At 35.3% G+C, this 7,463-nt stretch overlaps 1 long non-coding RNA gene across 2 annotated transcripts in view; it reads left to right on the top strand.

Moving 5' to 3' along the window:
- Positions 1–5,600, top strand: part of LOC105298447 — a 10,549-nt gene extending 4,949 nt beyond the window's left edge. The window contains exons 3-4 of one of the 2 annotated variants that reach the window (XR_002782627.1): positions 826–866; positions 4,731–5,600. This is a non-coding gene — a long non-coding RNA (uncharacterized LOC105298447). The remainder of the gene's footprint in view (positions 1–825; positions 867–4,730) is intronic. The other variant, XR_002782626.1, reaches the window with a different exon arrangement.
- The last annotated feature ends 1,863 nt before the right edge of the window (positions 5,601–7,463 follow it).

Below are 7,463 nucleotides of genomic sequence, written 5' to 3' on the forward strand. Positions count from 1 at the left end.
TTTTTTCAGAGAAGGCACAGAGCCATCTCATCTGATGTTCTAAATATAGGAGTCCACATGGCTTTCATCAAATATGTCCAGAAAATTGTGGGCTAGGCCATACATGCACAAATAAACCAGAAATCCTTTCAAACTACATCCCTAAAGTCCAAACACAAATTTAATTTCCAACCATTGTACTCCATTAGAACAAAATTATTTTATGCTGCTTAAAGTTCTACAGACTTTAATTACTGTAATAGCAATCTGGTGACCAAAAGAAGTAACAAATTGTCATTTGCTTGTGGGAAACAAGGAATATTAAGACCCCCCACAAAAATGTATTGACTTGGGGACTCCTACCAATGAGGAATAATTTAACTTACTCTTGGTCACAGCTAAAAAATAGTGACAAAACTGATGAGTATATGTTCACAAAAACATCTTCACAATCAATGCCATAAGCTTACTCATTGCCTTCGAGTTGCCTCCCACCACTTTGGTTTTCTGTTTGTTCGTTTTATTTTTTGTTGTTGTTTTGTTTATATTTTTCCTTTTATGGTAAGAGCATTTAACATAAGACCTACCCTACTGGCAAATTTTAAAGTTTACAAAACAGTACTGTTAGCTATGGGCTCTATGCTGTACGGTAGATCTCCAGAACTTCTTTATCTTGTGTAACTGGGACTTTGTACCCTTTGATCAACACCTCCCCTGTCCCCACCCAGTTCCATTCCACTTTTTGCTTCTATGTGTTCGACTATTTTGTATTCCACATATAAGTGAGAACATGCAGTATTTGTATTTCTGAGTCTGACTTATTTCACTTTGTATATTTTCCTCTAGGTTTGTGCATGTTGTCACAAATGACAGGATTTCTTTCTTTTGTAAGTCTCAATAATATTTCATTTTTATCTATCTAAAAACGTATATATGTAAATGTATATAAAATATGTATATACATGTGTGTGTGTGTGTGTGTGTGTGTGTGTGTGTATGTGTGTATCTCTCACATTTTTTTAATTCATTCACTCAGTAGACATTTAGGTTGCTTCCATGTCTTGGCTATTGTAAATAATGCTGCGGTGAAGATGGGAGTGCAGATATTTTTCAAGATCATGATTTCAATTCCTGTGCATATATATCCAGAATTGGGATTGTTGAATCAAATGATAATTGTGTTTTTAATTTTTTTTGAAGAATGTTTATATTAGTTTACATAGTACTTGCACCAATGAGTGTAAATTAATTGTAGTTAATTATAATTAATTATAAATTAACGATGTACAAGGGTTCCCTTTTCTTCACATCCTCATCAATAAAAAGGCAATTATGGAAAGAGAAAAAATATTTGCAGACCATGTATCTGTAAGGGGTTCATCGTTTATTATCCAAAATATATAAGACTCACAATAGCAAAACAAAACAAAACAACAACAACAAAAACAAATAATTTGATTTAAAAAATGGGCAAAGGATCTGAATAGACATTTCTCCAAAGAAGACATATGTATGGCCAACACATAAATGAAAGGTACTCAATATCAGTATTTCACATCTATTAGGATGACTATTATAGATAGCTTTGTTTTTAATACATGTATGTATGTGAGTGTGTGCGACAAGACTTGTTAATAGACTGGGGTGGGATATATAACAATTAATAATAGGTGTCATCATGCAGGGAGAAAAGACATGGCAATCTTAGGGGATAACGAGGTCCTAAAGAAGCCCGAGGAAGGTAAACACAGGGAATACATGTGGTAGATGTGGATGGTGGGACTACAGTGAAGGTGTTATGGAGAGTTTGGGCAGTTGTCAAGAGCTAGAAGTAGAAAGAGGATGACAAATATCATGCAAATTAATTTTCTACTTCCTAACTATAAAATTATTAGAAAGTTAAATTTTTATTGAACACTTCCCCAGGAGATGATTGGGATAGAGATGGAGCTAGGAAGGCAGAGGGGCCTTCTGTGTCCTCGACCAATGAAACTTAGTCATGGTTTGTATGCAGTTTTCCTTGTTTAGGGCTTCTGTGCTATGTGAGATATACTTGTGGTTCCAAATGCCTCAACCCTGATTGTAGCTTCTCTCCATGCCTCAGTCCTGAAGTGGTGGCAGTTTCTACTGTCCTTTAATGAACCTCAAGTTCTAGTTGGTCTTTTTAGATCTAAAACTCCTGCCTCCCCAGGATTCTCATTTTCCTGAGCTCTCACCTCTTATGGATAGTTCCAGCTGTCTTCTTTGTGCTGGCCTCTAGCCACTTTACCTTGATTTTCAAACAAACATAATACTTCGAACGAGTCATACAAGGTGCATAAGGTAGTGTGACAAGGTATCTTTGCAGCAACAGCAACAGCACAGATCATTTATTATTAATTATTATTACTAAACTAGACTAAGGGATTGCCTTAATTTTGCAGTGATATGCTGCAGGTCATTCTGATTCTGTCATCTCTGTCTCTCTATCTTCCTGTTAAATTACTTAGCCCGATTCCTCATCCCTGCCCATCCCTCTCAGCTCAGCAACTCCAGAATAATTCATTCCACAGTTCAGGTCCCTATAGCTCCTGCCTGGAACTTAGCTATAGATCTACCTTTACCTTTTTAAAATCCAGACACTGATTAATGTGTTCTGTTAAAGAAAGTCCCCTCTACTTTGGACCCCACACATCTTCCTCCCATAGGTACAACTTGTGCCATGCCCTTGTCTCACTTTTCAAAAGCTAAAGCAGAAAACAGTCTTTTTTCGTGTATTTCCGCTGATTCACATATGAGTGAGTGGGGATGTTATTTGCCGACTTAACTATTTTTAACTCTTAGACTCACTGTTGGATAATATGTCATTTGGGGGAAGCTATCGGATGTGCCTGAAGCCCACACTGACTCCAATCCGGTCATTCCATTTTTCAGATAATACTGTCGTACACAGTGTTTTCCTAGACGTGATCTCATCTTATCCTCACAATAACCCTGCGACTTTGACAGGACAGGTAGTGCATCAGTCGAGATCATGTCAGGGGAGAGAAAACAGGAGAGAATTTAATGTGAAGATTTAACTAGGTGTAAAGTTGTTAACTACTGAAAAGTATAAAAGGAAAATTCTAAGGTTTCTTAAAGGTAACTGCTTAATAAAGCCCCTAGAACTGAAGCAACAAAGAGAAGAGGTTGCAACTGTTACAGTTCAAGAGCTTGGAGGGGATGTCCCCATGGAGTCAAAATTCAGATCGCTGAGGAGGTGGTGCTGCTATGCTGATGCTGACATCTCTGAGCTGGGAAGACGGACCCTGTGGGGCAGGAGCACAGACTGCAGAGGTGGGAGCTCCAACTCGTGCTTGTGTCTAGAGCAGAGAAAGGAAGCATGAAGCTGGCTTTGCAAGTATTAGAAACCAGAAAACAGGATTCAGTGGCTGCTACTGAAAGTTGCTGCTGCTGTCAAGGGCAGGCAGGACTCATGGGAACTGCCAGCTACGAAGTTTTCCCTTATTCTCCCTTCAGGACCGTGGTGTCCCTCTAGTGTTTGCCATTGTCAGAGCCTAAGAGGTACCAGCAAGCAAAGCAGACAGGTGATGCACAGATTCCAGCCCAGTATACACAGTGGAAGGTTTGGAGGTTAAGGCTGAGAATTTAATAACTAGAACAGGTAATTTTCCTGGCCTAATTTTGCCAAACAAACAAACAAACAAACAAAAGGAAAATAATGCTTAGAGAATGTAACTAAAGCAAAATATCTTGGTAAGGTAGAGCTGGTTAAGTGGTAGTGCTGGGGCTTACATTCAGATATCTTGGTTATAAATGTCATGCTCTTTTCATTATGCTAAATTTTCTGAGGCCCAAATGGTTGAAATAACCTACCTTAAATCACATTCTATTTCATTGGCACAGACTGAAAAAAATCTCTCTCTCTCAAAATATCTAATTTATAAATTTTTCTGTGTATCGCCCTAACACAAAAAATGTCTCATGTATGTGAGAGATCAGGTTTATGAGAAAAGAGAAGTCTAGTTTGGGAAAAGAGGAGGGCCTTACACCTACAGCTTTTAGCAAAGGACAGTTAAGCTGACAGGAGGAACAGCTAAACTGAAATAATTAAATGCCCCATTCATTTATGAGTTCATTCATTCAACAAAATTATTTCATGTCTACCTCATTCCAGATGCTATTGTAGGGGGTAGTGGCCCAGATTTGAATATAAATTCCTGCTTTCATGCAGTTAACAATATAGTAAGGGAGCTAGATGATCAGTAATATGAATACCATGTGTAGTATGTTAGAGAGAAAAGTCCTCGTGGAGAAAGTCAGGTTGGAGTTATGGCCTGAAGGAAGCAAGCAGGTGAGTCATGTAAATGTTTGGGGTAATGTGTTCCAGGCCAGAGGAGCTTCTTCCTTTTTTCCTCTTCTGCCACAGGACCTCTGTGCAGAAGGTCCTGTGGCAGAAGAGGGAAAAATGAAGAAGCTAGAGGTGCAGGAGCATCATGAACAAGTAATAGGAAATGATGTTAGAGAAATAACAGAGGACCTGTTCATGTAGGGCCTTGTTTGAAGATCTCCACTGCAATAGATTGTATCATTGTTCATTAGTATCTGCTACCTCTCCTGAAGAACAATTTTACTTCCTTCCTTCTTGGTATCATGTATGGCAATGTGACTTGCTATGGTCAGTGAAATGTGAGCATACATAGTATATGTTTCTTCAGACAGAAGCTTTAAGAGCTAGCATATGGCTCACCCTATGCTCTTCTCTTTACTAGGATCACCAGCTCTATCGGCCTGGTTCTCAGAGGAGAAGTGATGTGGAACTGAACTTAAGCGAACTTGAAATGGACATGGAAAGTTGGAAATCAACCTTCGTTGTTACAAGCCACCGAGATTTTGTTTGTTACTGCAACACACTTTGGGCTATTTGGGATGATAAATACTCAATTCCTTTAGTTATGTATGATTAATATATAGGCCTGTTTTTTTACCCCTAAGTATAGTACCGTAGGGTTTACTTTTAGAAGAAATATGTTACCTTGGACTTGATGGTGCTCTAGTGGTGCTGTCCTTTTGAGAAAATGCTTCTAAGATGGACAGTGATGCTTTCAGTCAAAAAGACAAAGGTTTAAGTTATATCTTTGGTTAGTCCCTTTCATACAAGCTATCAGTTAAAAAAGTCAAAATTCTATTCTGAAATTCTTCTTTCTTAAAGAAATTAGATATTGCCTACTCACCTTGTTCTAACAATTGGGAGAATTAAAGAATACTGGAGGGAAGAAAGGGAAGAGAAGAAAGTACATGCCAGCCTCTCAGTTTTCTGTTATTGATTCTGGCTATAAACATGATAATTTTCCTTATGATTAAATGAAGAAAGAGGAAAGTTAGAATATGAAAACTTCCTAAGGATGATTTTATGAGATACCAAATATAATGAAGCACCAACTAAAAATTAGTGCTATAATTAAAGAGATATAAACTAAAAAATACCATTAGTCTCATATGCCTCTATCAATATCATGAAGAAATTATGTAAAGCTATTTTTATAGCATTTCTCTTAATCATATAACACATTCCTTAAAATTAAAAATCTGACTCAGTCAGTTTGGTGTCTCCAATACCAAATATATTATGTAGAAACAAAACAAAAAAAGATTTTGTTTAACTAAAATAGAAAAAAAATAGAACTTTAAAGAAATTGATCATTTGTTTGAAAATTTATTAAAATTTAATTTGATTTTCAAACCTTTTTCCCTTTTTTTTATCTAGAACATGAATTAGCATTGACATGTCAGAAATATCTAGATATTTGCATATATATGTAAACATATATGGTTATATATTATGTATGGCTATATTCATATAAAATATATATATAATTTTAAGTATTTTCATGTTTTATTTTCTGTTATATTTGATCAAGGCATCATTTAACTAAGAAACATAAGACCTTTTTTTTTGTCTACAGTGCAGGAAAAGCCTGTTGTAAGAGTGAATTGATTGCTTGAGTAGACATCTCAATTTCAATATCCTTTGATTTTCCTTTCATTTAATACTGAAAGCCAATATACTACTAACCCTGTAAAGTTTATTTTTATTTACTGAATTTCTGTAAGATGCAACTGGGGAGGAGTTTGAAGGGAAAAATAATGTGTCTAGAATGTTATTATTAATACACAGAGGAGGTGTCATGTTAGGAATGGCTAGAATGTTGTTAATATGACTCTAGCAGAATAGACATAGCCTTTAAATGGTGACATAAATTACAAGTAGTGTTCGCATTGCTGTTTGATGCTATTATCTAAGACAATATAAATTTTAGACTGGAAGCAAGTTGGCTACAGTCTTCAATAAAGATGCAGCTCTCTTATGCTGCACCTCCTACAGCAAAACTAATTAGGACATTATGCTGGTGACAGCTAGAATCCTCATGATGTTATATAATCTTCTGGGATTCAGTACTATTTTGCCCATTAGCTTTTTTTTTCTCAAAAAGAAAATCCTGGATTTGTTATTCCCTGACACTTTTACAGATGAAACATGAACAGCATTACATATATGAATGCACATCCTTCTCATAATTTCAGCTTCACAAATCCATATTGAATAATGAATTTAGGAACAGCAAAAACACATAGGAAGAGACACAGAAATTCAGATCTATTAATTATATTATTTATTCCTTGAAATAGCTTTGATAGGTAAAGCATTTAGAACATCATTGGCCTTAAAAATATGAGGGGTACATATGGGTATTTTTCACAGTGTCCCATGGAATTATTTTCTTCTATGCCTATATATGTTTCTCTATTGTATTCTTACACTTTAATATCGAAAACTTCATAATGCATGTTGCCACAATCATATGATTTTTTTCTCTGTTATAGCATACCCTGCATTCTTGTGGCCTGTTTGAGAATTTTTTAAAGAAAAAAGAAAAAGGAAAAACTAAGTCACAATACAATACTTTTTGTTATTATATATATATTTGAGTATATATACTATGGCTGAAATATACTGCCTAAAACATAAAAGTTATGTTTTACAGGTTGTGCTATAAAAACCTAATATGGCATCTGTAGTTTATAACTTAGCATTATTTGTTTCATTGAAACTACCAGGCAGTTCTAGCTACTTGTAATCTATTCGGTTTTCATTTAAAAGAATAAAAATTTTAAAAAGAATAAAAGAAAGAAGGAAGAAAATTGTAAAAGGCCATCACAATTTAAAAAATACATCAATTAACATGGTTTGGAGTATTTCATTCACTGCTTTTTGGTAAATTACTGCATTTCTTATGAAAAGTTCATAATTAAAAATAGCATAAAATTTATAGATGCTTATAATTTATTTTTGAAGGTTTATTAAAATCTACATTTATTTGATTACAAATGAATTCATGCACCTACAACTTTCTTCCTGTTAAAGATTTTATTAGCTTTTCTAGAAATGGGCCTGAATTAATCCTTTTTTTCTAGCCAGGCTGTAATTCCACTGATACAATTCA

The sequence above is a fragment of the Pteropus vampyrus genome, unplaced genomic scaffold (genome assembly GCF_000151845.1).
Source record: "Pteropus vampyrus isolate Shadow unplaced genomic scaffold, Pvam_2.0 Scaffold153, whole genome shotgun sequence".
Lineage (NCBI taxonomy): Eukaryota > Metazoa > Chordata > Mammalia > Chiroptera > Pteropodidae > Pteropus > Pteropus vampyrus.